Genomic DNA, 26632 nt, shown 5'->3' on the forward strand with positions numbered 1-26632 from the left:
TAATATATGTATTAGATCACATGATTTTTCTTTTCAAAAACTGCAGTGAATTCTCATTGGAATTAGAACTTTTTTTTAGAATTCTCAAGGATATTAAAATTTAAACACATCTTCCAAGGCCCAATGCAACCTGATCTGACCTGTTTTACTTCTCTGTTCTCACGTCATTTCCCCTTTTCCCATGGTCATTGTTCAATATATTATTCCACTGTAAACATATGTTTTCTCTTTCCTTCTGATAGAATAGTCTGCCACCAGACCTTCCTAAGGCTGACTTCTTCATTCATGTATCTGCTTCACTTTTCCAGCAGGAACAGGTCATTTTTTGTTTTTTGCTTTTTTAATTGTGGTAAAGACATTCAACATGAAATCTACCTACTTAATAAATTTTTAAGTGCACAATATAGTATTTCTAACTATAGGAGATGTGTTGTACAACAGATCTCTATAACTAATTCATTTGACATAAACTATTCAGGCTTAGAAAAGGAGGAAATTCTGCCATATGTGACAGCGTGAATGAACCAGGAGGACCTTATGGTAATGAAATAAGCTGGTCACAGAAGGACAAATACTGCATGATACCACTTACGTAAGGTACCTAAAATAATCAGACTCAGAAGCAGAGAGTAGAACTGTGGTTACTAAAGTCCAGGGGAAGTGGGAAATAGAGAACTGTTGTTCAACAAGTTTTTCTTAACTATCAAACACCTGCTCCTTTATCACTTTCTGGAATATGTGATAGTTTATTTCTTTATTTCTTAGCATTTATGCATAGCTAATATAAAAATTTAAAATGTTTTTGAGATCCAGATATTTGAGAATTTGTATTTTGTAATTGTTGTTCTAAGTAGAATTTGTATCTGATATTTTAAGGTATAAAGCCTAATCAATTTATAATAAAACTGATAATCCCCTACTTCACCATTCCCAGCAAGTAGCCCAGTTTCCTAGAGGAAATGCTTTTAACAGTTTCTGCTTTTACTTCTTCCTCTTTCTAGTGGTCACTCAAGGAATCTTCTGCATATGTGAAGACCTGATAGCACTAAAATGACCTATGATTTTTGAGAAACTTGGTGAGGAAGATAACTAATTTTTTAAAATATGAAAAGAAAGGAAAATATTGTATTAGGTATTTGTTATGCATTTTTCCTTACCAACTCAAAACAAATTATTTATAATGCTTTTTTTCAAATATAAAGGAATATTTGATATGATATAACAAATATTCAAGCAAGTGATTAAATATTATCAGACTTTATCTCTAATATCCAGGTAAATCATGTTATGTGTCAAGAAAAGTAGCACTTAGGTGGAGATAAATTGAATTTAAAGAGATAAATCCAATCAACAAAGCATTCTCGTAATAGACTGAAATGTCAAAACCTAATTTGATACATGAAGGAGACTAGTTTTGCAAATATAACAATATTATCTCCTTCTAAAGTGTTTAGGAATTTTCTAAATTTTATTCCAGCAGCTAGTTTAATGCCTTATAGATGATTAAGAAAAAGTAAATGAAAAACTAAGCACCATATATTTAAGAATGTTGCCAACAATGTCATTATAAATATAGCATATTAATATCAAATGAGATCAACCATAGTATTGATAAAATAAAATGTAACGCAAGAATATGTATATTCATAGGCAGCTTTCATTCTTTTTTTTTTTTTTAAGTTTATCTGGTGGTGCTATTTTCTTTTTTTTTTTTTTTTTCATTTATTTTTATTAGTTGGAGGCTAATTGCTCAATTTCAGAAAAATAAATGACCCAATCGAAAAATGGGCTAAAGAACTAAACAGACATTTCTCCAAAGAAGACATACAGACGGCTAACAAACACATGAAAAGATGCTCAACATCACTCATTATCAGAGAAATGCAAATCAAAACCATAATGAAGTACCATTACACGCCAGTCAGGATGGCTGCTATCCAAAAGTCTACAAGCAATAAATGCTGGAGAGGGTGTGGAGAAAAGGGGACCTTCTTACACTGTTGGTGGGAATGCAAACTAGTACAGCCGCTATGGAGAACAGTGTGGAGATTCCTTAAAAAACTGGAAATAGAACTGCCATATGACCCAGCAATCCCACTCCTGGGCACACACACTGAGGAAACCAGATCTGAAAGAGACAGGTGCACCCCAATGTTTATCACTGTTTATTTTTAAAGAGAAGAGCATTTATTTTTATTATTTCTGTTACAAATTTGTGGATAATTTGTGGGACATTATAGTTGCAATTTAAGTGTCTCAGTCAGTAGTTTTGGGCGTCCCCAGTGACTCAGATGGTAAAGAATATGCCTACCAGTGCAAGATATGCAAGAGACGCAAAAGGCGCAGGTACAATCCCTGGGTCAGAAAGATCCCCTTGAGAAAGAAATGTCAACCTTCTCCAGTATTTTGGCCTGGACAATTCTTTAGACAGAGGAAGCTGACAGACTATGGTGTGTGGGATTATTCTTTATACAGTCAGACAAGACTGAACATGCATGGTATGTTAAGTGTTAATCAATAATTTAATATACTTTAATATTAAAAGAGCATGATACATTTGGAAATCAGAAGTAAAATATTAAATCTTGCTTAAAGTCTCAATTCAGTGAATTTTCAATCTATAGACTTTTCTTTAGCTTAGAAGAATGGAACTTGTATTAACATAACAAATATGCATATGACTTTACTCATAATTATTGTTTACAAACATAAATAATGACACAATAGAAATTTAACTTAATTTTATTTCAATAAAGATTATTGGTTATTTCCAGTAGCATGATTCATGTTTTAAACTAGAACAAATTTGAGCTCTTTAACTGTTGAGCTCTTTAACAGTTTAAGAATATGTAAATAATAACATATTCATATTTATTTCAAAATATCAATTCAGATTTGTAATGAAAGAATAAAAAAGATAAGTCAAATTCCAAATTTTCAATGTTACACAAGACAGTTTTCAAAGGAGAGGTTTTTAGTTTCCATAGATTATATTTTAGCAGGAATTCCAGCTCTAATTTTAGATTTATTTATATATTTACTAATTTATTATTCAGAAATAATTGTTAGATATATCCTGTTATCTGGTTAAATTTCCTAAATGCCTTCTTTTTGTCAATTACTGTTGTAAATAATGAAACCATTGTCGTTCAATTTCTAAGTCATGTCTGACTGTTTTGCTATCCCATGGGCTATAGCCCACCAGGCTACCCTGTCCCTGGGGTTTCCCAGGCAAGAATACTGGAATAGGTTGACATTTCCTTCTCCAACGAATCTTCCCAATACAGATAGAACCAGTGTCTCCAGCATTGCAGGTGGATTCCTTGCCTCTGAGCCACTTGGGAAGCCAAATTAATGAAACTACAGTGTTTAAAAAGCCTAAAAAAGAGACAAAAATCCTACTTTCATTGAGATCACAATTCTGGGAAACAATAAGAAATACAATTTGAAAGGTAATTAAATGAAAATCATAACAATTGCTTAGCAGAAGATTAAACACTTATTATAAATATCCAGTTATTAAAAAATAAGCAAATTTCCTTTAGAGAAAGTTCTTATATTTCCCCATTTTTGAGTTTTTAAAATTCTTTTTATGTTTTAAAATTCAGTTCATGACAATTAAGGCTAAGCCTATGAAAGTACAATTATATGCCAATAAAGTTATCATATCACGGTTTTTTTTTAATATATAAAGGTGCGACTATGTTTGTTGATCAAATTTAGCTTACATGTGTTTAGTTATATTTTTAGAAGGGAAGATCAAGAAATTTATGTGTTATATGTACAAAAGAGAATGAAAGGGAGAGAGGGGGTTGAGAGAAAGATTGATTTAAAAGGGCTAGGGTATAAAAATTCCCAACAGTATGCAGGACTGATATCTATCACCCAAGGATGTTGACAGATGTTTGTACCTTGTTCATGCCACTTTAACAGACTTCATTACATAGAACTAATGAATAATGTACAAAGTAAATATAAGTGTGTAATGAACAGTATAAAGAATTTCCAGATTTGACTTGTTCTTGATATTCTTGAAGATAAATGAGATAGATGTAATACAACTGGGGAGAAAATTCAAATAATGTGAAAATACATTTTTAAAAGTAAGCCTTCTTAAGAAAATAATACAACTAAATCCATGCAGCATAACTGTTTGCAAAAGTCCTTTCATATTTGTTTCATAGGCAACAAGAATACATATTTAAGTAATTAATGATGTTCTCATATCTTGTTATAAAAAAGTCAATGCTATATTTAATATAGTTATAGTTGATCTTATATTTATTTTTATGTAATAAATTTATGTTTACTTTATGTTTACTGTTTATAATTAAATTCAATTAAAATATTTTCCTAATTTAATTCTTGGCTTTCTGGAAATTAAAAAAAATAACATATAAATAAAATTAAGTCAATTACTTCCAGGCAGATAGATGGGGAAACAGTGGAAACCGTAGCTGACTTTATTTTTCTGAGCTCCAAAATCACTGCAGATGGTGACTGCAGCTGTGAAATTAAAAGACGCTTACTTCTTGGAAGGCAAGTTATGACCAACCTAGACAGCATATTTAAAAGCAGAGACATTACTTTGTCAACAAAGGTCCGTCTAGTCAAGGCTATGGTTTTTCCAGTGGGCATGTATGGATGTGAGAATTGGACTGTGAAGAAAGCTGAGTGCTGAAAAATTGGTGCTTTTGAACTGTATTGTTGGAGAAGACTCTTGAGAGTCCCTTGGACTGCAAGTAGATCCAACCAGCCCATCCTAAAGGAGATCAGTCCTGGGTGTTCACTGGAAGGGCTGATGTTGAAGCTGAAACTCCAGTACTCTGGCCACCTGATGCGACAAGCTGACTCATTTGAAAAGACCATGATGCTGGGAAAGATTGAAGGCAGGAGGAGAAAGGGACGGCAGAGGATGAGATGGTTAAAAGGCATCACCGACTCGATGGACATGGGTTTGGGTGGGCCTGGGAGTTGGTGATGAACAGGGAGGCCTGGTGTGCTGCAGTTCATGGGGTCGCAAAGAGTTGGACACGACTGAGAGGCTGAACTGAACTGAATGTCTTAAAACAAAGTTCTAATAATATACAGTGCTTTAAATTTCCATGTCTTAGATTTTCTTTTCCTTCAGTGCAAAATATCAATTTTTGCCTTACAATAAATATTTAGTGTTTACTTCATATTCAGATAATAAGATATAAAAACATGAAATATAAGCAATATATTAGTAGTTGACCATAATTGTAAATGAATAATGTGTTTTATTTGATATTTAAATCATGTCAAAATTATTAATACTACTGTTATTATTTTAGTATTTTATCAGTATCAATATATTTGAGAAACTTTAATTTGGTTGAAAGAAGATTTTGTTAAAGTTGATACTTAAGTACTCAGTACAATTTCACTATTATGGAACAGTAAAATTCATAAATATTTTCCATTTGATTTTTTTCTTAACATCTCTATAAGTGTTAGTTGCTCAGTCATGTCCAGCTCTTTGTGAGCCCACCAGGCTACTCGGTCCCTGGGAGTCTCCAGGCAAGAATACCGGGGTGGGTTGCCATTTCCTACTCCTCGGGATCTTCCCGACCCAGGGATCGAATTCAGGTCTCTGGCATTGAAGGGAGATTCTTTACCATCTGAGCTACCAGGGAAGCCCGTAACATCTCTATCACCCCATTTGAAATAACACTGTATTTCTTCTTTTTACATTCAGTATTTGTCATCATTAGATTATGATTTTTTTTTTGCTTAATTGGTGTATTTGGTACTAAATTCTTTTAATTTCAGAATCCCTCTCAATGTGGTTAAGTCAACTACTCCAAAAAAAATTCAGATTAGTAAATTTCATTAGCCTCCCTCTGTATGATTTATAGTCCTTCCTCTTGAATAAAGTAGTTTGAAACAGTATGTAAGGGCCTTCACAATGAAGGTGACTTTCTTCTCCTGCTACATATAAAGTATCATTTATTCCTTCTATGAATATTAAAACACTAGCTTAAATTATAAAAGAATTTCAGGGGTTATCATTAGTGTTTCAAGAACAAATTTAATATCTTTCATGGTAGATGATCACAATAAGTGAGACAGTAACTAAAGAATTCAAATAAAAAAAAATGTGGGCTACATCCAATCTGTGACTTTTGACCCTAAATCAATTCTTTTGCTCAGCATGGTAAGAACCAATTCACAGGCTTATGTTAGAAAATTGATATATAAGATGATCTTTTAAAATTCCATAATGATTTTGAGAAAATTTAGCAACAGTATCTATCTTCTTATTCCCATGAAACTTAGTTTTTGGAAGCACAATCTAAACGATTTCAAGTCTTGTTATCGCTTCTTATTCACTGTAATGCTGAACATGACTTTTGACCTCTGTGACTTTCAATTTCCCCATTTTAAAATTTATAACAATTATTCTTGAGTTTCTTTGATATTACATAAAGAAGGGAAAAAAATGAAATGTAGGAAACAACACATGTGTTTATTATGAGTTTCTAAAAGGATGTACTGGCAGGTTCTCATTATTTGGAAGAGTTCCTTCCATAAAGACTGACACTTTGTAAAAAGACAGATCCATTAGTGAGGAAGTATTAGCCAAAGCATCCTTAATGACTAATTAGATGGCAAATTTTGCATCCAAGTCCACCATGTGCTTTTTAAATTTCCACATCAAAGTTTGTCTGTTTGTAATTTTAATGTTATTTTTATCAAGGAAGGAATCTCACAATAGAATGAAGCTCTCTAAGAAGACTCTATTAATGACTGACACTTTTCAAAAGGTGAAACAGACGTGTGAAAATAAATGCTATGTCTGAAGAGACAGGCTGTTTTCTGATAATGAACCTGACTTGCTTTAACTGTGCATTTCTCTTTGAACTTAACTTTGAAATGGCATAACTATGTAAAGTTCTAGATCATTTTGGTATTCTTTAGTGTTGAAATATCCCTGTGAAAATATTTATTTTCTTGGTATTTTTTTATGTACATAAGTCTACTCTGCCAGCATTTATGTAACAAGTTCTCTAGGATAATGCACTTGATACTATTTCTATTATATAATTTATCTTCAAATTGATCATTAAGAACAAGCTGAACCTGTTTTATGTCAATGCTTGTTGTTGTTGTTAGTTGGTTAAGTCATGTCTGACTTTTGGACTCTTGTGACTCCACTGACTATAGCCCATTAGGCCCTCTGCCCATGGAATTTCTTAGGTAAAAATACTGGAGCAGGTTGCCATTTCATTCTCCAGGAGATCTTCCCAGCCCAGGGGTTGAACCCACATCTCCTGCGTTGACAGGTGGGTTCTTTACCACTGAGTCACCTGGGAAGCCAACGTGAATTGTTAGGGACAAGAGTAAGGATTTATTGTTTTGATAATGAACTATTTCTTCTTTTTGAATATTCCATTTTTCAGGGGAAAAAGATGAATGTGTTTATAAGAGCAGTTGAATGAGATACATCCTCCACATTTGTCAGTATTTACTTGCTTTATTAAAATTAAGGGCCAAAATACATATAGTAAATTGAATGAAATGAATTAAATCTACATGATGATGTTTACATGTATATTCTCCTACGTAACAACCATCCAGAAGATACAGAGCTGTTTTAGCACCCCATGAAGGCAGTTTGTTGCCCTTTTTCAGTCAAAACTAGCCCCTAGAGTTAACTGCTATTCAGAATTCTCTCCTCATCAGTTAGAGTAGATTATCCTGTGAAGTGAAAGTCACTCAGTTGTATCCAACTCTTTGCGACCCCATGGACTATACAGTCCATGGAATTCTCCAGGCCAGAACACTGGAGTGGGTAGCCTTTACCTTCTCCAGGGGAGCTTCCAAATCCAAGGATTGAACCCAGGTTTCCCTCACTGCAGGCCGACTCTTTACCAGCTGAGCCACAAGGGAAGCCCAAGAATGCTGGAGTGGGTAGCCTATCCCTTCTCCAGGGATCTTCCCAACCCAGGAATCAAGTCAAGATCTTCTGCATTCCAGATTGTTTTTATGGTCTAAATATGAGTCCTACAAAATAAACACATAGCAAATGTACAATTTCTTCCACTATTTCTTTGGTGTTTTCATTTTATTCATTAGGCTTTTGATAGAGGAAAAAATCTATTATGAAGCCAATTTTTAATTTTGTTTTGTTTTATGACTAGTTCTTCAGTGTTTTTGACTTCTGTATTAGAGATCTTTATCTACTGCATGTATGCACGCTCAGTTGCTCAGTTGTGTCTGACTCTCTGTGACTTTATGAACTGTAGCCCATGAGGCTCCACACTCCATGGGATTCTCCAGGCAAGATATTGGAGTGGGTTGCTATTTCCTTCTCCATGGCATTTTCCTGACCCAACGATCAAATCCATGTCTCCTATGTCGCCTTCATTTGTAGGTGACCTTTCTTTACCACTGAGTCACCTGAGAAGCCCTTATCTACAGCAATGGCATATAGATATCCATTTGTGTTTTCTTCTAGACACTTTAGATTTTTTTCACAGTTATCCCTATGAACTAAGTTTTGTCAGTTTCATTGAATGGTATAAAATAGTTATCAACTTTTTTTTTTAACCATTATAGAGATAAAGTTATATGACTTGACATCTTTTATTAATTTAATGCTTTAACATAATTTTCCCTGTTTAAACTTTGATATAAATCAACTGTCCAAGTGTATGGAGAGCCTGTTATACAGAGTGAAGTCAGAAAGAGAAAGACAAATATTGTATATTAACATATATTTATGGAATCTAGAAAAATGACCCTGATGAATCTGCTTGTAAGAAGCAGACAGAGCAGACTTGTGGACATCGCAGGGGAAGGAGAGGGTGGGACAAATCGAGAGAGTAGCATTGAAATATTTACACTATTGTGTGTAAAATAGGTAGCTAGAGGGAAGCTGCTGGATAAACACAGAGAGTTCAGCCCAGTGCTCTGAGACAACCTAGAAAGGAGGGAGGCTCAAGATGGGGTATATGTATACTTATGGCAGAGTCATGTTATAGTACAACAGAAACCAACACACCATTGTAAAGTAATTATACCCCAGTCAAATATAATTGTTTTTAACATGAATAAAGCACACACTTTATTCACTGATTTGTGAGGACAACGGTGAGGTTGGACAGTGGTGGGGAGAGGCAGGTGCTGATTTCAACAGGAGCGTGGAACAGGCCAGCATCACAAGCATAGCATCTCGGGCCCAGGGCCAACCCCGCCTCTGTGCATTGGCACATGGCACTCGGGACACCCACGCACTTTCATGGCGGACACGGTTCATCTTTTAAACAGCAGTTCTTCCAAACATTTGCTTTCATATTTCTGGAAGGGGAGAGGTGGCAGGAAGAATAGCATGCCTTCCAATAAAATGGCCAAAAAAAAAAAAAATAAAATTCCATTAAACCCAACTTCAAAATGAAAGAACTGCTAAAGTTTCGATGCAGGGTTGTCGAAAACTCACAGAAACGACACACATTTATTACTGGACTGGTCTGTACAGAACACCCGAAAAGAGTACCAATCCCGTGGACACTTGTCTTGTCTTCTGAAATATTAATTTAAATAATAACCAAAAGAATAAATTTTGGTACTATTGATATTGTTTGTCTATTATTATGCCAGTACTTCATGATACTAATAGCTAGATTTTTCAGTAATTCATTAAATCTGGGGTGTATGTCCTCCAGTTTTATTCTTCCTCAAGAATATATTGACTATTGTAAACTGCATTTTAACTAAATTTTAGAATTGCCTTCTCATTTTCTACAAAATGTTTGAAAATCTTAAATATTTTCATTGAGAAAGTTTCTGTCGTTTATGCTACCAATCTGTGTTATTTTCTTATTGTAGTCCCAGCATAAATAGGAGAGAAAGACTTTCCTTCTACCCTTGTAGGTTCAATAGCTGTTGAAATAAATTAATGAAAGGCAGACCAATAAGACAAAAAATACATGTTTATTAATTTTTAGTACCACATGCACGAGGGAATTGCAGAAGGTGCCTGAAAAAAGCAGAGACATGGAAGAGCTTATATGCTATCTTAGTAAGGAAGTGGGTATGCTAGTGGTAAAGAACCAGCCTGCCAAGGCAGATGTAAGAGGCACAGGTTTGATCCTTGGGTTGGTTCGATTTCCCTGGAGGAGAGCATGGCAACCCACCCCAGCATTCTTGCCTGGAGAATCCCATTGACAGAGGAACCTGGTGGGTTACAGTCCATAGGGTCACACAGAGTGGAAACGACTGAAGAAATGCAGCATGCGAGGAAGCGGGAGGGGAGATGGAGGCAACTCAAGAGAGAGTATATCACTTTTAGGAAAAACAACTGGGCCTTTAGAAGATGGGAGATATAATAGCTCGTGACAAAGTTTGTCTGGATGTGTGTTCAACTTCTAGTTCCCTCTTCTGTGATGAGTAAATCTTTCCTGCTAATGAAACTCTTGGAAAGGATATTTGTGATATTTTGCTTCCTATAGAGAATTTGTCTTTGGACCAATAAGAGGAATTGAGAGAAAAGTTTTCCCTGTATTTGCTGTTTTTGGTTTTTTTTTTTTTTTCAACTATCTTCAGCTAAAAATCATCAATAAACTAAAGCAGCAAGTTTTGAGGTAGCATATCATGAACTCTTGCCAGACTAATGCATGTAACTATGTGTATTTTTCCCATCTCTTATGTATAAAATTTCTTCTAAATTCATATGCCATTTTTGTTTTTCATGAAGACTTCACTGAGTGTAGTCTCTCCTATTAAAGCTAACCTTGCCTTCCTCTTTCCTTTACATGAAATATTTTAAATTTTACTTGAGAGAATTATTATTGGGTCTGAAATGACTGTCTCAGCTCTTTCACTTTTAAACATACAGTTGAGTGTGAATTATCAATTATAGGAAGAGAAACATGCCTGTTATAATTAAATTAGGAAAAACATAATAATCTGATCCTCAACAAATGCATATGAATACATTTGTGGAATATTTCAGAGGTGCATGACTACTCAGTTGTTCAGCCATATCTGATTCTTTGAGACCCCATGAACTGTCGCCTGCCAGCCTCCTCTGTCTGTGGAATCTCCCAGGTAAGAATATTGGAGTGGGTTGCCATTTCCTTCCCCAGGGGATCTTCCTGACCCAAGAATCGAACTCAGGTCTCCTGCATTGGATGGTGGGTTCTTTACCACTGTACCATTTGGGAAGCCATTTTAAAGATAAGTAGAGTTATATGCAAACAAAACTCTGTCATTTTAATGAGTACTCTATGCATTATGTTTATCGTTGCATTAAAAATAAATTTTTATTTTATTTTATAAACTCAAAACTTATCCTATTAAACATTTATAACCACTATCAAAATATGACAGATAGAAAAATAAGCCTGCTGTGAGACTTATTTTAAACAACTTAAAACAACTTAAAAAAAAAAATTTCCTTTGACAACCCATGGTCAAGAGACTTACCCCAGGGTCAAGCCTAATGCTTTTATTTCATTTTTAGGACTAGATACATGTACATGCTTTAGTACATTTTGTGTTACACTGATGTGATATGTCATCCAAGGATTATTAGTGATTAGGAGCAATATTAGGTCAACATAAAGTTGATGTTTCACTTCAGAATGGCATGGCACACCTAAAATGCATCTATCAAAGTTTGCCAGATGTTCTATTTTAAAATGACAGAATCTTGGGTTTTGCTGCATACTTTTATAAGCATTGAAAAAAGTTGTAAACTAGCTTAAAATCTCCCTTGATGCCAGATCTATTCATTTCTTACATAATCTAAAATGTGAAAGCAAAATGTTACTAGGGCTTCACAAAATATCAGAGGGCAAGTGATATATACCATCCTACTTTCAACACTTAAATTCATTGACTTGTCCTTGGTAAGGTTGAACGGTTGTGATAGAGCAATAGATAGAAAGAGCCTAGAGCTCCTACCCTTCACAGTGACCGGATTCTATCATTAAAAAAAGAGCATGTGTGAAAAATGTGCTGCTTAGCACAAGTTTGTATATGGATTTGTTAAGTATCATGGGTGAGCCTGGTAAAGATGCAGATTAATAGGCCCATGCTAAGTTAGTTGATCCTCAAGAAATAACAGGATATGGAAAAAAATTCTTTACCTGACCAAAATGAACTGTAGTGAAGATGAAAAGTCTGAAGTCAGGGCAAGCAAGATATCATCAAAAAGGACATGTAGTAAATAGGGTTTGTAAAAAAAGATCAAGGTGCTAAGGTGGAGATCAAAACCAAATTCCCCCTCTCCCTCCAAACATACAAACACAGACACAAAATATATATATATCAAAACCAATTAAAGTGAAGGAGGAAAATTTAGAATAGGGCAAAGTTTTGAAGAACTCTTTTATTTAGGAAAGTGATTACATCACATGATAGAATTTGAATGAAGTAAACAAAATGAAGCACCATGATTAAAAAAAAGAAAAAGATTCACTTGTAACTAACTTAGTAAAGAAGGAAGCTGATGAAAGTGTGTTTTCATATATTATACATGAACACAACAACATCAAAAAAGATTAACAATAATAAAAACGGTCTGTAAAATTTCCCCAGAAAAAAGTTACATTATGCTAATAAAACAATTAAAAAAAACCCTAATAACTTACAAAAAATGTAACTATCATTCATCCTACATGCCCATTTTGCAGTAGCAAAATGTCCCAAATACAGACTCAAAAAAGTCTCAATACAGAATTCCATAATTTCAAAAAAAAGGAAAAGAAAATGTGGTAAACCATTCACTATCTCTTAATTCTCAGCCTGTAAATAACACAAGTCATTCCCACTCTCATTCAATTATGTGAATCATGTTATAGCTGTGTGTAAGATTCAACAGGGAAACTGTATAATACTCTTATGTGGACTGATACCACAGAGAGGGTAATGAAGATGAATGAGCACTAATATATTGTACCATGCTTCAGGCAAAGAAAAATGATGAGCATGTATCATTGGGCTTAGAGATTCATAGACCAAAATCAGTTGTAAAAATAAGAAATAACCTAACACTTTAGGTAGTCTAAATAAGGGCACCTGAATTTATTGTTGTTATTTTTGTTGATAATCAAACTAAACTTATTAAAGATAATTTTTTCTGATATTACATTTTTGATAGAGAATATTTTTTACATTTATATAAAACAGTTTCTATATAATTGCATCTTTTTCTGTAACAAAGGGCCACCTATAGTGCTTATTCAAAATGCAAAAATAATTGATATGTTTTTCAAATTCATCAAAAGGAACAATATTTAAATGTAGCTGAGATTAAATGACTTTCTGGTTATTTTTCATTTTAAACATTCTATAGGGAATGTTTTGCAATCTGACTCCTAATTCCCTGTCAAATATTATCTTTTAAGTAATGGTAATAACAATAGCTATTGACAAAGCAGAACACATTCTCTCAGTTCAAATACAATCAAATCAAACAAAGCACCACCTGCTGTGTAAAACAAAGGCAAGTTGAAAGTTCTCTGAATCACCTATTTTAGCATTTGAAATCATATTTATTAGTTTAACAGTAGCTTTATTTTTTCTGTCTATCTGCATTAGGCAGTGTTTTCCAAGTTTATCATCATCTGTATTTCTATACATTTTTTTTTCTTTGCAGTTGAAGAAGTTTATTCACTATTATTTTCGAGAAATGCTTCAAGTTTTAAAAGACATAAAGCTGGGCCATACAGAAACAGCTCTTTTTTTAGCTTACTTCCTAGTGAATCGATACATAAGCCCACTCAAGGAATTTGAGTCAACATGTTATGGCCCACAAATTTCAGCTAAGCACCCACATTTAAGCAGCATCATAGTCAGCTCTGGATTGATCTGAAAAAATGAAAGTGAAAGCAGCTCAGTCGTGTCCGACTGTTTGTGACCCCATGGAGTATACAGTCCATGGAATTCTCCAGGCCAGAATACTGGAGAGGGTGGCCTTTCCCTTCTCCAGGGGGTCCTCCCAACCCAGGGATGGAACCCAGGTCTCCTGCATTGCAAGTGGATTCTTTACCAGCTGAGCCAGTGTTGACCAAAAAAGCTGCACAGTGTGAGTTGAGAATTAAGTTTTATTTTGGGCAAAATGAGCACTGCAGTCCAGGAGACAGCACTTCAGATAGCTCTCAGAGACTGCTCAAAGGAGGCAGTGAGGGAAGGTCAATATACAAAATGTTGGTGAAGGAGGAGCTCAATGCAATTAAGTGCTTATTTTACAAAAGGTTTTCTGCTAGGAACTTACATCACCATGAAGGAATTTACTAGTTTTTCTGTATATGAAGAGATGCAAGGACTGGGCTCATCTCCACCCTGGATTCCCCCTAGAGGCTGTTGAGGGTCAGAAGCCCACGCAGCACAGGGTTCAGCCTCTACAGAGGCAAATGGCAAATGCCCTCATTGTTGTTCGTGTGTGTGTTAGTTGCTCAGTCATGCCTGACTCTTTGCGACCCCATGGACTGCAGCCCACCAGGCTCCTCTGTCCATGAGATTTTCCAGGCAAGGATACTGGAGTGGGCTGCCATTTCCTTCTCCAGGGGATCTTCCCAACCCAGGGATCAAACCTGAGTCCCCTGCACTGAAGGCAGATTCCTTACCGAGTGAGCTACACGGGAAGTTGCTACCAAATGCTCTTGTCAAGTGCCAATTTGTAGTTGACATGAGAAAATGATACAGTTTTCAAACTTCTTCCTTTCCACTCATTACTGGTGGTTAGTTCTTATCAGGAAAGTCAAGTAGAGATTTCTGGAGTTATTTATATAATTATGTTTTTTCATCTATGGAAATTATTTAAGGGACAACAATTCCTAAGCCTGATTAATCCCACTGGATTATGTTCATCTCCACTCTCAGCGAATCATTAGTCAGCATCTGCATTGTGATCTTTCAAAAAAGTACTGAACTGTTTCCAGAAAACTGCAAGTTGTAATTCATATGTAAATTCCTAGGACCAAAATCCATAGAAATCATACAGTCTCTTAGGACACCCCTCCTCCACTTCCAAGGTGGCACAGTGGTAGCAAATCTTTCTCTCAATGCTAGAGACTCAAAAGACGCAGGTTCAATCCCTGGGTCGGGAAGATCCCTGAGTAGGAAATGGCAACCCACTCCAGTATTCTTGCCTGAAAAATTCCATGGACAGAGAAGCCTGGTGGGCTGCTATCCATGGTGTCACAAAGAGTCAGAAACAGACATGCCTAAACACATATCTTTCTCTTCTCTTCCACTTCAGATTTTCCTGACTTGGGCACATTAATTAACATTTCTTGACTTACTAAATCCTAAACTTTTAAGATGATGAGTTTGACAAAAATGTTCAGAAGTATCATATCCTTAGTCATTCCAATTCTTGCTTCTTGTAGATTCTGATTAAAAGTATCCAGTGGTGATAGATTGAATATATTGCCAGGTTGCATCATGGACAATAACTGCTCTTTTGCTACTTAATATAGATACAGGGCATCCTATTCAGTCTTCCTGAATTGTGGTCCCTAGAGCTATGCAGTGCATGAAACCTGCATGGATATGCACAGCAGTCTTGGGAATGACTGATTCAGGGGAAAAAACATCATTTAATCTCCACTGATTCCCAAATGACATTCACATGAGTGGTGAAATTACACAGACAAAGTAGAGTTACTCACTGCCGGTGATGTGGTCCAAGGCCAGCACATGTGGCAGATGCTCTGACACAGTCATTGTGCAGAGTCAGGGTGGGAGGCAACCAGCTCTGTTTTTTGTACCTGAACTAGAGTTTGAAGGTTAATTTATTATTATTCCTGCAGAAAAGGCAAGTGAGCAATTGTAAGCAGAAGAAACAGAGTGGTAAGTTCCATGGCACATTGGGGAAACTGTCACGGATAATGTGGCTATGGCTTAGGTAAAGCTTTTGGAAGAAATAAGATAATTGTTAATACTTCCCATAAATACAACCTGAAATATATTCAAATTTTAAATTAACAATTACTAGTAATATTTTTAATTTGTATGTACCTGATCTAAATCAATTCCCTTATGATTATACAGTAGAGCTGGAAATAGATTTAAGGGATTAAATCTGATAGACAGAGTGCCTGATGAACTATGGACAGAAGTTTGTGACATTGTACAGGAGACAGGGATCAAGACCATCCCCAGAAAAAAGAAATGCAAAAAGCAAAATGGCTGTCTGAGGAGACCTTACAAACAGCTGGGTAAAGAAGAGAAGTGAAAAGCAAAGGAGAGAAGGAAAGATATACCCATTTGAATGCAGAGTTCCAAAGAATAGCAAGGAGAGATAAGAAATCCTTCCTCAGTGATCATTGCAAAGAAATAGAGGAAAACAACAGAATGGGAAAGACAAGAGATTTCTTGAAGATAATACGAGCTATCAAGGGAAAATTTCATGCAAAGATGGGCTCAATAAAGGACAGACATGGTATGGACCTCATAGAAGCATAAGATATTAAGAAGAGGTGGCAATAATACACAGAAGAACTGTACAAAAAAGATCTTCATGACCCAGGTAATCACGATGGTGTGCTCACTCACCTAGAGCCAGACATCCTGAAATGTGAATTCAAGTGGACCTTAGGAAGCATCACTACAAACAAAGCTAGTGGAGGTGGTGAAATTCAAGTTAAGCTATTTCAAATCCTACAAGATGATGTTGTGAAAGTGCTGCATTCAATATGCCAGCAACTTTGGAAAACTCAGCAGTGGTCCCAGGACTGGAAAAGATCAATTTTCATTCCAATCCCAAAGAAAGGCAATGCCAAAGAATGCTCAAACTACTGCACAATTGCACTCATCCCACAAGTTAGGAAAGTAATGATCAAAATTCTACTAGCCAGACTTTAGCAATATGTGAACTGTGAACTTCCAGATGTTCAAGCTGGATTTAGAAAAGGCAGAAGAACCACAGATCAAATTGCCAACATTCGCTGGATCATCAAAAAATCAAGAGATTTCCAGAAAAACATCTATTTCTGCTTTATTGACTATGCCAAAGGCTTTGACTGTGTGGATCACAAGAAACTGTGAAAATTCTTAAAGAGATGGGAATACCAGACTACCTGACCGGCCTCCAGAGAAATCTGTATGCAGGTTAGGAAGCAACATTTAGAACTGGACATGGAACAACATACTGATTCCAAATTGGGAAAGAAGTACATCAAGGCTATATATTGTCATCCTGCTTATTTAACTTATATGCAGAGTATATCATGTGAAATGTTGAGCTGGATGAAGCAAAAGCTGGAATCAAGATTGCCGAGAGAAATATCAGTGATCTCAGATATGCAGATGATACTACCCTTATGGCAGAAATTGAAGAAGAACTAAAGAGCCTCTTGAGGAAAGTGAAAGAGGAGAGTGAAAAAGTTGGCTTAAAGTTCAATATTCAGAAAACCAAGATCATGGCATCCGGTCCCATCACTTCATGACAAATAGATGGGGAAACATTGGAAACAGTGTCAGACTTCATTTTGCTGGGCTCCAAAATCACTGTAGATGGTGAGGGCAGCCATGAAATTAAAAGACTCTTAATCCTTGGAAGAAAAGTTATGACCAACCTAGATAGCATATTAAAAAGCAGAGACATTACTTTGTCAACAAAGGTCCATCTAGTTAAGGCTATGGTTTTTCCAGTAGTCATGTATGGATGTGAGAGTTGGACTATAAAGAAAGCTGAGCACTGAAGAATTGATGCTTTTGAACTGTGTTGTTGGAAAAGGTGCTTGAGAGTCCCCTGGACTGCAAGGAAATCCAATCAGTCCATCCTAAAGGAAATCAGTCTTGAGCATTCATTGGAAGGACTGATGTTGAAGCCGAAACTCCAATACTTTGGCCACCTAATGCGAAGAGTTTAGGCACTTGAAAAGACCCTGATACTGGGAAAGATTGAGGGCAGGAGGAGAAGGGGACGACAGAGGATGAGATGGTTGGATGGCATCACCGACTCAATGGACATAAGTTTGGGTAAACTCTAGGAGGTGGTGATGGACAGGGAGGCCTGCCGTGCTGTGGTCCATGGGGGTCACAAAGAGTCAGACATGACTGAGATACTGAACTGAACTGAACTGAACTGATCTGTATAGTGGAACAAATACTTCCCAAATTCAAAGGTCTCTCTGATGATTAAAAAAGATCATGTATCAAATAAGGTGAGTGTCACTACATCACCCATTATAGAGTGGAAGAGGTTTCTTCAGTAATTCAGGTGCTCACACAAGTGAGATGCTTCAGCACAAAGTTGATTTTTGCTTGTGTTCTGAAGTCAAGGGCTCGGACTCTGAGGGCTCTCCACATTATGTATAGAAAAGCCTACGTATTATATATGAAAGACATCAAGTGTTTACTTGTATTAAAGAGTGTGGCTCAGTTTATAAAATATTGCTCCTGACAACTCTTAAGTTTCCCACTTTCCTCTTCCCCTCCCCCTCTACATTGGGCAAGAAGAAATCCTAGGCATCCCTTCCTTTAGCCCTTGTACATGGGAATGCTACCCCTGTCCCAGCTCCTAATAACCAGAAACAAGGTAATTTATTTCCTGCCCTCTCAGTCTGTTTTTCAAGCCATGTGGGAGTTACCTGTGCATCACAGAAAGACTTCATGTCAGTAATAACTCATCACACCTACTTGATGTATATGTGTGACATCATTAGTTTCAGTGGTTAAACCAAATCTGGGGTGGGAGATCATCTTTTCGAGAAGGCAATAGCAACCCACTCCAGTACTCTTGCCTCGGAAATCCCATGGACAGAGAAGCCTGGTAGGCTGCAGTCCAAGGGGTCGCTGAGAGTCGGACACAACAGAGTGACTTCACTTTCACTTTTCACTTTCATGCATTGAAGAAGGAAATGGCAACCCACTCCAGTGTTCTTGCCTGGAGAATCCCAGGGATGGGGGAGCCTGGTGGGTTGTCGTCTATGGGGTCGCACAGAGTCGGACACGACTGAAGTGACTTAGCAGCAGCAGCAGTAGCAGCAGATCCTCTTTTATCTGTAAACAACTACATGCATGAGCTTTGTCACTTCAGTCATGTCTGACTCTATGCGACCCTATAGACTGTAACCTGCCCTTATCATGAGTTTAACAGTTACTAAAGCCAATAAGAAATGAAATAAAGAAACCAAGACCCCAAGGCTCCAAAGTCTCTGAAGATGGTGGCTTCAGCATTGAAATTTAAAGACATTTGCTCCTTGGAAGAAAAGCTATGACCAACCTAGACAGCATATTAAAAAGCAGAGACATTACTTTGCTGACAAAGTCCATCAAGTCAAAGCTATGGTTTTTCCAGTAGTCATGTATGGATGTGAGAATTGGACAATAAGGAAAGCTGAGCACCAAAGAATGGATGCTTTTGAACTGTGGTGTTGGAGAAAACTCTTGAGTCCCTCCGTCTGCAAGGAGATCAAACCAGTCAGTCCTAAAGGAAATCAGTCATGAATAGTCATTGGAAGGACTGATGCTGAAGCTGAAGTTGCAATACTTTGGCCACCTGATACAAAGAACTGACTCATTGGAAGAACTGACACTGGAAAAGACCCTGATGCTGGGAAAGATTGCAGACAAGAGGAGAAGGAGGGCAACAGAGGATAAGATGGTTGGGTGGCATCACCGACTCAATGGACATGAGTTTGAGCAAGGTCCAGGAGTTGGTGATAGACAGGGAAGCCTGATGTGCTGCAGTCCATGGGGTCACAAAGAGTCAGCACTACTGAGCGACTGAACTGAACTGAGAGAAGATAAGCTTCATTTTTCACAGACACATAAGCATTTAATGGAGAAAGTTGTCAAATATCACAATTCTTATTTTTAATGTAAGTTTTGCTTAAGTTAATGCAATATATTAATATATAATCATTAGAGCTTCCAGTCAAAAGTCACATTATTATTCCAAGTCTGACTTAAAAGATGAAGGAGGTGACTATAAATAACCTAACTACTTTTACAAAGCTGACTTGCCATAATGCTATTAAGTGCATTTTAATAAATGTCATAATGCATGTCCTATTAAAGAAAACTTTGTATAGTGCCCTTAATGGTAAAATTTAAAAAAATAACACTTATTTGTGGTTTGGGAAATACATTGTTGTGTAACCTGGAAATAAAGACATCATTAAGTAATTCTTGGATTTGAGTTCACTTGCATATTCTGTTATGTATATGTGACAAACACTTTATTTGGATTTTTTAAGCATCTTCATAAAAGACAATACAGGGCAGGTGCTTCTAGGGGTCATGTGTAGTTTTTTCGATGTAGGACTCTCGTTGGCCCCCAGCTGAGAGAAGACATCAGTTGCCAGGCACACGTGTTTGTGAACATTCATCTGAATCCTGCATCAAGCCATGCTTTCGTTCACCCTTGCTGATGCTAGCCAGCACACAGGGAGCTTCTCCTAGCAGCCTTCTTGACAATAAGTGAAAAAAATAAAATATTGCTCTTTGGAAATATATTAATTATGGTTCTTTTTAGACACATGGCAGGTTTCAACCCTGTACCCATATATGTTTACCTACCATTTAAATTTTAATATATATTAATTTAAGGGTAATAGGTCTAGGCTCTGAACACATTGGTGAATATGTTGAGTGAATTTGTCCTAATATATCTTCACATCATAGGTACTATACATACCAGACAGCACCGCCATTAATACAAACAATAAATAGCATACACCTACACTTAAGCATGTGTGTTACAAACAGACCAGTAAATATTAGCTAAACAATTGATGAAGAAGGAGACTCTGTTTCTTAGCTAAAACAGACAAACAAAAAAAAATTATCCAACTCGAGCTGTGATATAATAAACTCCAATTTTCAATTCTACTTAAAATATTTTTCATTGTTTTTCACTTATTGTCTTTTTCTAATTTTGAAACACATAACAACCAATTTTCTAATCTTTGTTTAGGCTTTCACTTAGAATTACTTTTGCATTGCTTATTTTGGACTTCTATGGCCAAGTTACTGACCTGGTCATAGCAAGAAAATTTGTCTTGAAACCTTATTGTTACTAGCTAGAACCAAGGAAGTCTTAAAAATTCTATAGTGTGGTTCACTGAAGGCTTATAACAATAATTTTTGCCTTGTGTATAAAAATCAAGAGAAGCTTTATGGGAACATGGTAGAAGATGATGTAATTTTTCCTTTGGAGAATCAAGGACACCATTTCTTAACCATATACAGATTTATATAGTTTGTTTATGTTGAAAAACAGAAGTTTTTTTTTTTTTTTTTTTTTAGTAAATTGCTAATATAACATAGATTATTGCATTTGTTGCTAACAGCATCTCATGCAGTAATTTTAAAAGCATTCCACATATAGTAATTCTTACCACTTTTCAAACATAAAAACTTTCACTTTATATCTATTCCTCAAGTATATGTTGAATTAAAAAAAAATTCTCATTTTTCACAAAGTAGAGTACTTTAGTTTGAACTGCTTTCACAAAATACCATAAACGGTGTGGCTTCTCAACAATAGGAATTTATTTCTCACATCTCTGGAGATCAGAAGTCTGAGACCAGGGAGATCAGGGTGCCAAAACAGGCAAATGTTGGCGCTCTTCTGGGTTTCAGACTGTATATCTTCTAGATAGAACATTTAATTATGCAATTATACTTGAAGCCAGTATCAAAGGCAAGAAAGAGTTTCCATGTTTCTCTCAGAAAGAGGGAATGTTTAACCATGCAGTGACTAGAATTAGAAGCCATAGAAACTGTAAGGAGCCCTGAACTGGAGAATCAGGTCTGAAACTTTAGAACAGATGCAAGGGTATTATATATTATGTTTCTCAAGCATTCAAGAATGGAGATCTGAAAAATTCTGATCACCAGCCCAGATTTGTGGTAGAATATAGTAGTCAAACCTGAGATGTGTGTGCAAAAATACCATGAAAATGATAGGAAACCATCCTATAGTGTGTGCATCTAGAGCCTGCATTTCACTGTAGACTATAAAGTTTGCAAAAAGAACATCAATAAATAATTAAGAAAAGCCTAATAAAAACATCTGGTTTTAAAAGCAATGAACCACCTAAACCCAGACCCAAATGAAAAAGATAACTTTTGTTGAAAATAAGTTCACAAAAAACAATTATAAAGTGCATTATAGAATTAAAGATAGTGAGTATAGGTGCTATAAGACAAATCTCTGTACCTTCCTCTCAAAGTTGCTGTAAACCTAAAACAGCTCTAAGGAAATAAATTATTATTTTTTAAAAGGGCAAATATCCATGTCAAAAGGGAAAAAAAATAGAAAAAACAAAGTAAGTTCAAAGAAAGTAGAAGGTAAGAGATAATGGATCTGAAAATAATAACATAGAAGATAAACATATAATGGTGAAATTTTTTAAATAAACACAATTGCTAATAGGTAAAGGATAAGGGAGCTGAAACTCCAATACTTTGGCCACCTCATGCGAAGAGTTGACTCATTGGAAAAGACCCTGATGCTGGGAGGGACTGGGGGCAGGAGGAGAAGTGGATGACAGAGGATGAGATGGTTGGATGGCATCACCGACTCAATGGACATGGGTTCGGGTGGACTCCGGGAGTTGGTGATGGACAGGGAGGCCTGGCGTGCTGCGGTTCATGGGGTCGCAAAGAGGTGGACATGACTGAGCAACTGAACTGAACTGACTGAAAGGATAAGGTGGGCTTCCCTGGTGGCTCAGTGGTAAAGAATCTACCTGCCAATGCAGGGGACTTAGGTTCTACCACTGGGTTGGGAAGATCTCCTGGAAAAGGAAATGGCCACTCACATCAGTATTCTTACCTAGGAAATTCCAAGGTTGGGGAAGCCTTGTGGGTTACAGTCCATGAGGTCACAAAAGAGTCAGACATGCCTTAGCAACTAAACAACAACAAAAAGCAAAGGACAGGTGCTCAGAAGGATGCACCATTAGAATACAAGGGAAAAAAAAACAAAACACACAAGACAGTTTGGAGGATTTAAATAGGTACCAGAAAATTAGTATTAGGTACCAGAAAAATAGAACACAAATGTAATGTGCAAGATTTTTCTACAATTAAGTAAAGGTATTTTTGTTCATATAGAAAAACACTGAGTCACTAGCAGGGTAACAAATAAAAAAAGAAACAACTGCTATCAGATTCTTTTTTACTAGTGCTTTGCACCATCTTTCATTCTAGTTTTATTTTCTCTGATGTTGAATAAGTAGAAGGAAGAATTGTTAGTAATATACTCTCATTATATTTGAAATTTATTCTATCTTCATTATAATTGTCTACTTTGGTATGGAATTCTAGCTTGACAACTATTTTCTTTAGGACTTTAAATAGATCAATCTATTATATTTTGGTTCCTATTACTGTATATGAAAAGTTGCTGTCAGCAGAACTGTCATTCAGTTGTATAAAATCTATCTATTCTCTCTAGTGCCTTGCAAGATGTTTCCTTTTTTAATCCCTGTGAGAAACTTACAGATAAATTTAATATAAAGGAAAATAATATATGAATATAGCAATGGATACAAGAAGCAAAGATAAAAAAAGACATTGACAAAATGTGAGTAAACTTTTGTCAATAATAGAATGTAGTAATAACTATTTATAATTTTTAAACAGTGCAAATTAAATACCAAAACAATATTATAGAAGGTGGGGAAAAGACAAGAACAGTTTAAGTTTCCTAAAACTTTTGGCATGGCTGAAAAATATAAAGTTATGAATTAACATTACATGTAAAAGGAGACCTAAATTAATGCAGATATTTATAAATATGTGGTTAAAACTCAAATTATGGAGACTGACTTGATAAATTTAGTCTATCAATGTAACAAATTTTTCAGTGAGAGCTGATGTGGAAGTGATAATATTTAATATCAAATGTTAGATTATATATACATATATATGTTAATATATTTAGTGAGATGTCATTTTATAATCATTAATTAAAAAAATAAGTATAAGCAGGATTACTAACCTTGGCATTATTGACCTTTTGGGCTAAGTATTCTTTGTTGTGAGACTTGTCCTGTGTATTGTAGTATATTTAACAGCATCCTCAGATTGTATCCAGAGAGATCAGTAATACCCATGATCATCAAAAATCTGTAGATAATGATGACTATTATTAAAAAAAAAAAAAGACACCAAAGAACATGGTATTAATGAGGATGTGGTGAAATTGAATACTTGTGTATAGTTTATTGAATGTAAAAAGGTGCAACCACTTTGAAACAATATGTAATTTCCTAAAAATTAAACAGAATTATCAAGTGATCTAGCAAATTCACTTCTATGTGTATATCCCAAACAATTGAAAGTAGGGACTTGAACAGATATGTGCACACCTCTTTTTTTAAAAACTATTTTTCACAATAGCTAAAATGTGGAATGGATATCCATGTCCATTGATGAACAGCTAAACAAATGTGGTATGTTCACACAGTAGAATACTATTCAACCTTTAAAAGGAAGAGGATTCCTATAAATATTGCAAGATGAAAAAAATCTGAGGATGTTATGCTAAGTGAAATAAGCTGGGAATAAAGGACAGCTGCAATTTGATTCCACTTAAGTACTTGGAATCGTCAAATTCATAGAGATAGAAAGCAGCATGGTGGTTGCTAGGGGCTGGGAAGAGGTGAGAATAGGGAGTTAGTATCTAATGGGTGTAGAGTTTCAGTTTATGAATATAAAACATTTTGGAGATGGGTAGTTTTGATGGTTGTACAATAATGTGAATATTCTTAATTGTAACATTTTGCAACTAAATATGGTTAAAATGATCAATTTTATGTTTTTCATACTTTGTGTAATTAAGAAAGTACTTCTAGGGACTACATTAGAAGAAATAAAAAAAAAAAAAACTTCCAAATATCATCAAATATCTCAGAGGCAAGGATTATCCTTCACTGAGAATGACTGAAGTGTGACAATACTAAATGTTGTCAAATACACAGAAAAAGGAAAAGATTTACACCCTAATGCTACAATTGCTGATTGTTTCAGCTTTTGGAGGATGACTGGCCATATCTGGCATGTTTAAAAATACTTTTACTCTACAAAACAGTTATTGTACTCTTAGTACTATACTTTAAAGAAACTCATTTTGTGTCCAAGGAGAGAGTCACAGAAATTTTTTCAATAGTAATATCTGTATCAAAAAAGAGAAAAGAATGACAATCTAAATATTAATCAAAGTAACAGTTTTTAATAGTTATGACATGGAATAGACAGTTATGACATGGAATAAACTCTATTCCTGGGTAGAAATCAGAATGCTGCAGATGATAGAAAAAGAAGGATGCTAGATGATAGAAATAGCATTTAAATGTTACAAACTTACTGAGCAAGAATCTATAGAAATGTAGATGAATAACAAATACACATTCTGGAGAGCATTTGTTTACTTTGGGTGGAGCAGGGTGGGGAGAGATGTAAAGAGATCAGGGAGCATTGGCTTCCCAGATAGCTCAGTTGGTAAAGATTCAGGAGACCCTGGTTTGAATCCTGGGTCAGGAAGATCTGTTGGACAAGCGATAGGCTACCCACTCCAGTATTCTTGGGCTTCCCTGGGCTCATCTGGTAAAGAATCCACCTGCAATATGAGAGACCTGGATTTGATCCCTAGGGTGGGAAGAGCCCCCGGAGAAGGGTAAGGCTACCCACTCCAGTATTTTGGCCTGGAGAATTCAATGACCTGTATAGTCAATAGGGTCACAAAGAGTCGAACATGACTGAGTGACTTTCACTTTCTTTTCAGAGTGCATTACATAGAAAAAGTTTTAACTATTTTTGTTATTTTATCATTTAAATTTCAATGATAGACACATTGAAGTGTGTTATATCTTTCTTTATCAGTTCAGTTCAGTTCAGTCACTCAGTCATGCTCGACTCTTTGTGACCACATGGACTGTAGCATGCCAGACTTCCCTGTCCATTACCAACTCCTAGAGCCTTCTCAAACTCAGGTCCACCATATCAGTGATGACATCCAACCAACTCATCCTCTGTCATCCCCTTTTCCTTACACACTCAATCTTTCCCAGCATCAGTGTCTTTTGCAATGAGTTGATTCTTCACATCCAGTAGCTAAAGTATTGGAGTTTCAGCTTCAACATCAGTCCTTCCAATGAATATTCAGGATTGATTTCTTTTAGAATGGACTGATTGGATCTCCTTGCAGTCCAAGGGACTCTCAAGAGTCTTCTCCAACACCACAGTTCAAAAGCATTGATTCTTCAGCACTCAGCTTTCTTTAGACTCCAACTCTCACATCCATACATGACCACTGGAAAAACCATAGCTTTAACTAGAAGGAACTTTGTTGGTAACATCATGTCTCTGCTTTTTAAATATGCTATCTAGGATGGTCATAGCTTTTCTTCCAAGGAGCAAGCATCTTTTAATTTAATGGCTGCACTTACCATCTACAGTGATTTTGGAGCCCAAAATATAAAGTCTACCATGTTTCCACTGTTTCCCCATCTATTTGCCATGAAGTGATGGGACCAGATGTCATGCTCTTAGTTTTCTGAATGTTGAACTTTAAGCCAACATTTTCACACTCTTCTTTCACCTTCATCAAGAGGCTCTTTAGTTCTTCACTTTCTGCCATAAGGGTGGGGTCATCTACATAGCTGAGGTTATTGATATTTCTCTTGGCAAACTTGGT

Source organism: Odocoileus virginianus, chromosome 14, assembly GCF_023699985.2.
Source record: "Odocoileus virginianus isolate 20LAN1187 ecotype Illinois chromosome 14, Ovbor_1.2, whole genome shotgun sequence".
Classification (NCBI taxonomy): domain Eukaryota; kingdom Metazoa; phylum Chordata; class Mammalia; order Artiodactyla; family Cervidae; genus Odocoileus; species Odocoileus virginianus.